This window comes from Schistocerca serialis, chromosome 10 (genome assembly GCF_023864345.2).
Source record: "Schistocerca serialis cubense isolate TAMUIC-IGC-003099 chromosome 10, iqSchSeri2.2, whole genome shotgun sequence".
In the NCBI taxonomy this organism is placed as follows: domain Eukaryota; kingdom Metazoa; phylum Arthropoda; class Insecta; order Orthoptera; family Acrididae; genus Schistocerca; species Schistocerca serialis.
Genome location: NC_064647.1, coordinates 57758082 through 57768526, shown reverse-complemented (window position 1 = coordinate 57768526; position 10445 = coordinate 57758082). Strand labels below are relative to the sequence as shown.

At 44.1% G+C, this 10445-nt stretch overlaps 1 non-coding gene across 1 annotated transcript; it reads right to left on the bottom strand.

Moving 5' to 3' along the window:
- Positions 1–6821: 6821 nt before the first annotated feature.
- Trnae-cuc (transfer RNA glutamic acid (anticodon CUC)) lies at positions 6822–6893 on the bottom strand. The gene has a single exon. It is a non-coding gene; the product is annotated as a tRNA-Glu (tRNA).
- Between the last annotated feature and the right edge of the window lie 3552 nt (positions 6894–10445).

The following is a 10445-nucleotide window of genomic DNA, read 5'->3' as shown; positions in this document are numbered from 1 at the left end:
ACGAATTGGCCTTTGGATCCAACAACCCATGTCAATGATCTTTCGTTGAATGTTTCGCACACTAAGATTTGTGGATGACCCAGCATTGAAATCTGCAGCAATTTGTGGAAGGGTTGCTCTTCTGTCACATTGGACGAGTCTCTTCAGTCGTTGTTGGTCCCGTTCTTGCAGGATCTTTTTCCTGCTGCAGCGATGTCTGAGATTCAATGTTTTACCGAATTCTTGATATTCAGAGCACTCGTGAAATGGTCATACTGGCATATCCCCACGTCATCGATATGTCAGAGTTGCTGTGATCCATCGCTCGTGCGCCGACTATAAAATCACGTTGAAAGTTACTTAAATCTTGATAACCTGCGACTTAGCAGCAGTAACTGGTGTGTCAACTGCGACAGACACTTGTTGTCTTATATAGGTGTGGCCGACGCAGTGCCGTATTCTGCTTGTTTATGTATCTCTGTATTTGAATACATATGCCTGTCTGGCGGGTGTGGCCGTGCGGTTCTAGGCGCTTCAATCTGGAACCGCGTGACCGCTACGGTCGCAGGTTCGAATCCTGCCTCGGGCATGGATGTGTGTGATGTCCTTAGGTTAGTTAGGTTTTAGTAGTTCTAAGTTCTAGGGGCCTGATGACCTCAGAAATTAAGTCCCATAGTGCTCAGAGCCATTTGAACCACATATGCCTCTACCAGTTTCGGTGGTGCTTCAGTATAGAGTCGATACTTGTGTTGATCTGTTGTGCCTCACATAATGACCATATTATCCAGGGAATGATACGAATACATTCCCGAGACCATAGTGCTCCTTCCTCCAGCCTGGAGGAGAAACAATTGGTACTGCTTGGTTCATCTGGTCGGTCAGTTGCTCAATACTTCCACGTTTATTCGCTAGTAGATGTCTCGGCAGGCATTGTGGAGCCTAGTCATAAATGGCCCCTAGTGCACACATTACTTGTTTGAACAGTAGTGTAGGGGTCGTTCTCCAAAAATTCAGGATTGGGTTGAGATTGTGTCCGCTGCGCTCACAGCAGACATGTCCATGACAGACGTTGGTTGCAATGTGTACTTGGATCAGGATAGGCTGCTAGTCGCTCACTGCTTTCGTAGTAACTGGAACTAATCGACACTGGGGCTAGGATCCTCTTCGAATGCTGTACAATATACGTAACTGCAGTTTGGGTGCAGTCACAGACAGGGTCGTAACTACAGCCATGAGCGCCCCGTGCGAGGCGTTATTTACATATTTTTATCCACACGATCCCTCTTACATTGTTGCATAGGTGGCTCGTTAAATATTTATAGTTTTTGTGCAGAAATATGGGTCTGGGTTTGTCCAAGCACGTTCTTGCGAAATGTATGACGTATTTCATCGAGATCTGGCAGTTGAGATTTTTCAGCATTTCTGTTAGTCTCGTTCCCCAGCCAGACAATCCTGTGATCAAATACACTGCCCTTTTCCTTCTGGTAGTAAGTAACCTTTCTTGATTCAGTGTAGAAACACACGTATTTTGAAGGGTCCTTAGCAGGGAAAAAGAAAGCTCCGGTTTTGCAACAGACGCAGGATGTTTTCAACACATTAGCACGGTTGTGCATACGCCGGGATAACCCGATAGGAGGTCTGTTAAGTCTTGTACTCCACTGGAAACTAGGTAGATGTGTCAAAGAGAAACTGAAGTGCTTCATTTTTCAGATTTTTTTCACCGCTGGTAGATATACAGTACGTGGTGTATTACTCCGCGTGGCCCTGTAACTTAATTCATTATTTGAAAGCAGGTTTTTAGTTGCAATAAATGTGCGCTTGTCATAAGGTAAGTAAAGTGTGGTTCCAAATGTCGTTAATGTCTTGGTCGGCCTCTTTACAGTTTTACGCATTTCTTAGAGAGCTTACATTAGATGCTTCAGCTTTCACTGACGTTGAAAGTTTAGTTAAACAGTTTCTCTAATGGTTCTTTTGGCAGCACCTTTACAAAGACGTCATATGCAGCTGCAACACTCATACTCTCATATTTCAAGGCCGTGCGTTCTATATTGATTTCTGCTGCTATGTTGCATTTCGCAACAAGGCTGTGGGTTTCTGCGTCGTTTTTAAGACGTATTGCTCCGCTTCGTTACATCTCTTACCAGTAAGGATAACTTTTTCAGAGCCATCAGAATGTTTACCAATGTACATAAATGTCACAACCAAACACGCTGGGGTCTAGTGTCTGCAGAAATCACTGGACAACTTCTTAAATCTACCACTGTTGTTGTTTCCTGTTGCGAGATACACAGATACACGAATGTTTCTTAATTAGCCTCCACAGCACATTTAAGGATTAAATTTGAATAGTGATTTCATTGTTCTTCTTTTCTCTGTACTTCGTGGAATACCCTACAGGAAACGGATGTTTCGCTATACCTTTGATCACAACTTGTACTCATTTATAGGGCGTTTTACTCTGTATATTCAGTCAATTCATGTTTGACTCTTAATGTAATCTGATCTTTGACTTGAATAAAGGAGATGAATGATCGGATATCTCGCAAAGATATCCATAAGCAACTATGATTATTTTAACGTAGCGTAAGAGTTCACTTGACTGATCGATTTTACTAGTTTTTTTCCTTTTTGCTTTCCTTATTTCATTTTCCTTACTTTCCTTTGCCTTCGTCTTCCTCGGAGTCCACGGGGTTGGCACAGATGTCCCTGCCCAGTCGCTACCTGATACTGTCGCTGGATGGCTTCCTTAAACATGCGGCGGTTATTTTCCACAGGTGCTCTAAGAGTAAACAAGGAATCGGGAGGTGACGCAGTTCCTAACAATACAAGGGTCCGTGCAGCGAGCCAGGACGTTGCTGGGCAACAGTTTGAGACGAGACAGTTGGGCTGCAACACGAATCTGTCCGTCCCCAGTCAGCAGAAACCGAAGGAAACCGTGGAACGCAGGACGAGCACGGGAAAACGACAGCAGGCAAAAGGTAAGCTAACGACAAACATCTGAAATCTTGCCCATCCATGCCACCAAAAACACGCGCATCAGATCGATAGCAACCTTCTGCAGACGTACAACATAAATTCTCGCACGGCCTTAAACAGAAAGTGAATTTCACATTGTTATGGCAGGCAAAGTAACTTTTATGGAGCACCGCGCTACACTTCAAAAAGAACAGATTCATGTCACCGCTCTTCAACGTACTCACCATTTCAGTACAGCTGGACGCGACGTTGCCTTTCGTCCAGATAGCCCCAGAAGTTCACGGTGAATCTGTGTGGAATTGACCCGTTTTGCCCACGAGAATCCTGATTTCTGGCGAATTCGTACGTTCCCAGTTGTCGCGCTATTTAAGTCGCACATTTTGACGCACCTGTGAGAGCCGTACTGCAGTAGAACTGTGTCCTTACGAGACTCGGAAAATGTTCTCTTCTCTGGCAGCGAGCCGTTACTAGTGCCCATTGGTCTTAGCTTTGGTCGACATCTGTAATTGACGTTGTGAAGTCCATCGTTACTCTAATTTTGAAGGGTCACAGAGCTGACAGAGCTATGTATGCATACTAACGTAGAATTAACGCCTAATTAGGACTTCTCTGCATATAGCAATGGCTCTAAGCTGAATTTAAAATGAAGTTCCACAAGATGTTATCATTACCACAAATTGTGGAATGTCTTATTGTTTTAGGGCCACAGCTTTAAGGTTGTATGAGGGTCGCCAGCAACATGTTTCTGAACATCTATTTTAGTTTTCCTATTTTCTTACTTACACTCATTAACCGGAACATTATGGCCGCCCACCTAATAGCCGGTATGTCCACTTTTGGCACGGACCGTGGTATGTCGCTAGAGGGAGTTGGCACCGTATGTTCACAAGCAAGTCAACTAAGTCCCATAATTCCAGGGAGAGTGGCAAAGAGCTCTGACGGCACGTTCAGTTACATCCCAGATGTGTTCGATCGGGTTCAGACCTAGGTGGGGGCCAGCACATCAATTGGAATTGGCCACTGTGTTTCTTGAACCACTCCGTCACACTGCTGGCCTTGTGACAGGACGCGTCATCTTACTGGAAGATGCTACTGCCGTCAGGAGACATGATTGTCACGAGGCGACTACGTGATCTCAACCAGTTTACGATACTCCTTGGCCGTCATGGTGCCTTGCGTGAGCTCCAGTGGACCCGTGGATGCCGACATGAATGATCCCCAGAGCATAGTGGAGCCGCCGACAGCTTGTCTCTGTGCCGATGCTTACGTGCCCATTTCGGCTGTATTTGCCGATTCCGTAGTGTTAACTTTGGCACAGGCTTCCGTCGTCGGCTGTGACGTCACAGACAGCACGCTCACTGATACTACACGGACCGTGCGTGTGTCTGACCAGCATTCATTCCTCGCGAGGTGACGCTGCTGTCCCCTGGATAGGTTTCTATCCTCAGTAAGTCGTTGGTCACAATGGTCTGGCTGATCAGTGTATATGTGAATACTGACGTAAAATTAGCGGCTAATTGTGGTTTCTTTGTATTTAGCAACGGCTCTAAGTGCAATTACATGTGAATTTCAACAAATTGCTTACATTGTTATAATTTGTGGAATGTGCGACTTGTTCCCAAAAATTTTAGGGCCACAGTTCTGTCGTGTCATCGGGGTTGCCAACAACGTTTTCTTTGTATCTGTTTTATGTTTCTCCTTTTCGTACTTGCGGCTTAATTGCCAGTTTCAGAACATCTGACTATTTCAACGCTATATTACACGATGTGAGCTAGTTTGATATCTTGGCTGCATTTTCCTTCTTTTATTGTATTTTCTACGTTTAATCACCTATGTTTCACTAATTTTCGTATGAGCAGTCGTGGTTTGAGGTCTCTGAACCACTCTCTCTCTCTCTCTCTCTCTCTCTCTCTCTCTCTCTCTCTCTCTCTGTCTCTCTCTCTCTCTGTCTCTCTCTCTCTCTCTCACACACAGACACACACACACACACACACACACACACACACACACACACACACACAGACACTAACGCAATAGTAATTTACATGTATCTGAGAATGTCCATCAGGATTCAACTGTATAGATATTTCTACCTACGACGTCCTAGTGACGCTGTTACCTTGTAATTACTGTTAACCGTTTGAGTCCAATAGATTTGATCATTGTCGGAAATAAAGAAATCAGTAACAGCAGGTACTTGCGTGACATCAAACACTCAGTAGATCGTTTCCGTTTGTGACGGAAGTGCCGTACAGTAGCTCCAGATAACACGGGAGGCCGTCGTGTCCTCTAGTGTTGATTACAGAAAGCAACGTTGATGCTCCGTCGACATATCAGAGTACCTGGCGCACGGTCGTGTTTTTCCGCTGTCCTCTGTCTCTCCAGACGTGAGTGAGTTGTATGAGTTCGGTAAAAATTGCAACCGGTCAGAGAAGTAGGCTGTTCGTGGCGCTCCTCTGACTTAGGTCAGTGAGGCCACGAGGTGTCGCATAGTACAGGACACTTGGCTCGTATTTTTTTTTTTTTAAAAAAACCGGAACCCAATTTACCGGACAACTTATATATCTTCTGGTTTACACCTATCGCTTCAAGTTAGCGCTCTAATTGTATCTGAAACATGGGTGCCTGCGGTTTCTTTCCTCTTCGTGCTTCAATGCCGATTTGTGGTCTGACTCCAAAAAAATAACATGGTGATGAGACATTAAACGTTAACGGTACTGATAATGAAAATGGGAATCAAGCAAGACCTTTGATTATTTGCCACTTTCTCTTAATTTTAGTGTATTACCACTAGTTTCGGGGTGTGTGTCCTCCTTGCCGGTAATGTACAAGACTGGTTTGAGTATATTTAATGGAACTGCAGATTATGAGGACGGAAACTGAACCAGTCGAACTCAGAAAAGATTTTTGGTTGGAACGTACCCCTGAAACGTCTTTGATATACCGAAAAACAAAAGAAAGTATCAAACTGTGTGTGGCACCGTTTAGCATCTTTCCTTCGTTACAAATTGAAATAAACGTTCACAGATATTAATCGCACACAAGATGAAGATTAAAAATTAACCCCTCCTTCCATTTTGGAATGTCAGAGAGATCTCAGAAAAGTTTGTGCACTTGTACCTTCTTTTACAGAAAACATTTTTCCAGATTATGGGAAACCAACGTAGGGCCTGTACGTGATAGCCATACATCCGAAGCACTTCCTTCGCAAAATTGTGTTTTTGTTGTTAATATTTCTGCATTCTCATGCAGAAATGAAGGCATTAAAATATTCACTAGGAAAAAAGAGAAACCGTATTGTAGTTAATAATCATTTCTATTTTTACCCTCAGTTTACTCTTACTTTACTATCTTCTCTATCAAGAATAATTACATCCTAAAAGAACTACTTAAAATGTTTCAATGGCTTTTACTGAAGTCACTGTTTTAATATGTTTTGTTATTAATAATCAATCAAGTTTTTTTAAAATTATACTTCGTGTCTCGAAGTAATTTGTAGTGTAATATAACAAAAAATTTAGAATGTTGTATCCAGTTAATCTTGTTTGGTGTTATTGATATTACCGAAAGGTCCCAGGGATTGCTGTGTGGGATTGTCCTTAACTTCAAATTGTAAGGATTATTACATGTCTGTTCCGTAACCGACGTTAGTGGCTGTGACGTCAGTGAAGGAGGCGTTATTGTGCTTAAATTTCGAACGTCCTGAAGGGTGTTATGTGACGCCTTCGCGTTAAACGTGACAATCCCTAGTTACGTGTACACAGTTTAGGAACTGACGCTGTCATACTCATGTTTTTATATGAGTAAAGTGTTAAAGCTGTGAGAAATGGTGGTATACTCGTATCTAATGTTGCGGAATAAAATTATTCCGGTACCGGGAATCGAACCCGAGCCTCCTGGGTGAGAGCCAGGTATCCTAGCCACTAGACCATACCGGAGATGTTAGCTAAACACGAAAGAAGGGTAGAAATACTACGAAGAATTGTCTGCGTTCGTAGTGAAGGTACCCACGCCCGGCAGCATTGCGTAATGTATTTTCGGAAGCCACGTGACTTGGCACAGTTTGGTCAGGCTCAGCAGTGATGAGTATAGCAGCAACAAAGGCGACTCTCACGATCCCGGAATGGTGCTTCCTAAACCTACTCAGGCTGCATCTCGATTTCTTGTTACAGAAGGCAACGACTCTCTCTCTCTCTCTCTCTCTCTCTCTCTCTCCACCAGCTCTTATACTCTATTCATCATAAGAATAAACCTGATGTAAACATTACGCCATTGTATTCTTCCGGGTTAGCTTGAATCCCACTGGATTTCGTTTCATGTGGAGCGGAAAAATGGCTCTGAGAACTATGGGACTTAACATCTGTGGTCATCAGTCCCCCAGAACTTAGAACTAGTTAAACCTAACTAACCTAAGGACATCACACACATCCATGCCCGAGGCAGTATTCGTACCTGCGACCGTAGCAGTTGCGCGGCTCCGGACTGAGCGCCTAGAACCGCGAGACCACCGCGGCTGGCTGGAGCGGAAACCAAGCATATAAACGAGCGATAATGCGGGACAACAGGTTTACCGGCGCGTTAAATACCAACAGCTCTCTGTCCAGTCAGCTGTTCCAACCAGCCTGCAACCAGGTGAGCAGCTGCAGTTCAGATGTAGAGGTAGGCGAGCGTAGAAACAGTATAGCTTCGAATGTCATTTAAATGACGAGAGCGAAATACACTACTGGCCATTAACATTGCTGCACCACGAAGATGACGTGCTACAGACGCGAAATTTAACCGACAGGAAGAAGATGCTGTGATATGCAAATGATTAGCATTTCAGAGCATTCACACAAGGTTGGCGCCGGTGGCGACACCTACAACGTGCTGACATGAGGAAAGTTTCCAACCGATTTCTCGTACACAAACAGCAGTTGACCGGCGTTGCCTGGTGAAACGTTGTTGCCTCGTGTAAGGAGGAGAAATGCGTACCATCACGTTTCCGACTTTGATAAAGGTCGGATCGTAGCCTATCGCTATTGCGGTTTATCGTATCGCGACATTGCTGCTCGCGTTGGTCGAGATCCAATGACTGTTAGCAGAATATGGAATCGGTGGGTTCAGGAGGGCAATACGGAACGCCGTACTGGATCCCAACGGCCTCGTATCACTAGCAGTCGAGATGACAGGCATCTTATCCGCATGGCTGCAACGGATCGTGCAGCCACGTCTCGATCTCTAAGTCAACAGATGGGGACGTTTGCAAGACAACAACCATCTGCACGAACAGTTCGACGATGTTTGCAGCAGCATGGACTATCAGCTCGGAGACCACGGCTGCGGTTACCCTTGACGCTGCATCACAGACAGGAGCGCCTGTGATGGTGCACTCAACGACGAACCTGGGTACACGAATGGCAAAACGTCATTTTTTCGGATTAATCCATGTTCTGTTTACAGTATCATGATGGTCGCATCCGTGTTTGGCGACATCGCGCGAACGCACATTGGAAGCGTGTATTCGTCATCGCCATACCAGCGTATCACCCGGCGTGATGGTATGGGGTGCCATTGGTTAGACGTCTGGGTCACCTCTTGTTCGCATTGACGGCACTTTGATCAGTGGACGTTACATTTAAGGTGTGTTACGACCCGTGGCTCTACCCTTCATTCGATGCCTGCGAAACCCTTCATTTCAGCTGGATGATGCACGACCGCATGTTGCAGGTCCTGGATGCATATAATGTTCGACTGTTGCCATGGCCAGCACATTGTCCAGATCTCTCACCAACTGAAAACGTCTGGTCAATGGTGGCCAAGCAACTGGCTCGTCACAATACACAGTTCAGTACTCTTGATGAACTGTGGTATCGTGCTGAAGCTGCATGGGCAGCTGTACACGTAGACGCCATCCAAGCTCTGTTTGACTCAATGCCCAGGTGTAACAAGTCCGTTATTACGGCCAGTGGTGGTTATTCCTGGTACTGATTGTTCAGGATCTATGCACCCAAATTGCGTGAAAATGTAATCACATGTCACTCCTAGTATAATACATATGTCCAGTGAATTCCCGTTTACCATCTGCATTTCTTCTTGGTGTAGCAATTTTAATGGCCAGTAGTGCATTATTCGGCAGACCTCCAGCGCTCCTGCACGCTTCTTAGGTGACCAGAGGGAAAGCATAAAATGCTCTCGTTCTCATCTAACATAGCATTCTAATTACAAACAAGAGTGATGAAATTTCCTTACATAAACACGGGATAATTTTGCTGAGCGAGCCATGTGTGGAGCAAAAGCATACTGCAGTGATTTCAGCAGTGCTGGTTAATACTGGTAATTGCTTAGCTCCATCCGTTTCCGAATCCGAGAAATACGCTCCACTTCTAGAACTATCATCTGCTACGTTGATAACGAGTGGACGAACAACAAAATCCACTAAACTACCCTGGCACCGCATTTTGTCCTTTTCTTTTATGACGTGCCGTTCTACAGTATACCCTGCCAACGTTCCTCAGCGACATCCGAAAAGCCTGCGTGCGTTAGTTGCAGTACGGCTGACTACTTGACATCCGTGTTATTTCTCCGGCCACATGTCCTAACTTGGCTGCAGATCAGTCCTGTTGGGTTCATATTGTAATTGTACAGTGGAAGATGTATAAATGCTGAATTTGTATGCTGTGCTCGATGCTGTGAAAATGATTGCTTTTCATGTTTGTACGTCACTTATCACTCTGGTTCGTGTCAGACTACATCTCTGGTATAATACAATGGACATAGTCGAAATAATGAATATTTGGTTTTTCATTTTTGTCCTGAAAAGTTAAATTGTGTTTTCTTAATTTAAGCGATATTTGTTAATAATATTTCATAAAGTATCGACATTGAAGAATTTATAGCTGAAATGAAAATAGAAATTTCGCATGGAATACGTAATTATAAACAAGATGATGTGCATGATCCATAATAAAGATGGTGAATTTTCAATTGCGAGAGGTAGGTCTTTCAAATTGAACGGTAGGTCTTTCAAACTGAACGCTAACTATTCCGCTATAAATTCAGTCTATATTACCAACTCAGCTGCTTCGAATATTCCCCCGGGAAACTTGAAAGCAGATTTGGGATAAACATTAAGAACAACCTATTTCTCGAGTCTTTTTAACCGTGTCGTACACGCTTGCTTCACTTCGGAACAGGAAGCAGCCTCAGCCATTTTCATACAGCGCATTAACCGGGCGACAACCAGAGAACAACAGTGCAGAGACTATGACTGTACATGACTTGTGAAATAAAAACTACGTAGCTGAAGCGTGATTAAGGAAAACGTTGATGGCTGTTAATACATTAGAATATGTTAAAGTGTCATTCACTCAACTTAGTAATAATGTACGTAATACACAAGTAGGACCTACTTCCTAGAGCGTAAGAGCACCAGTGCATGTGTGCTACACTTCTGACCAATCATCGCGTTTGTGTTTGTTTACATCAGGTTTATTCGTATGATGATTGCA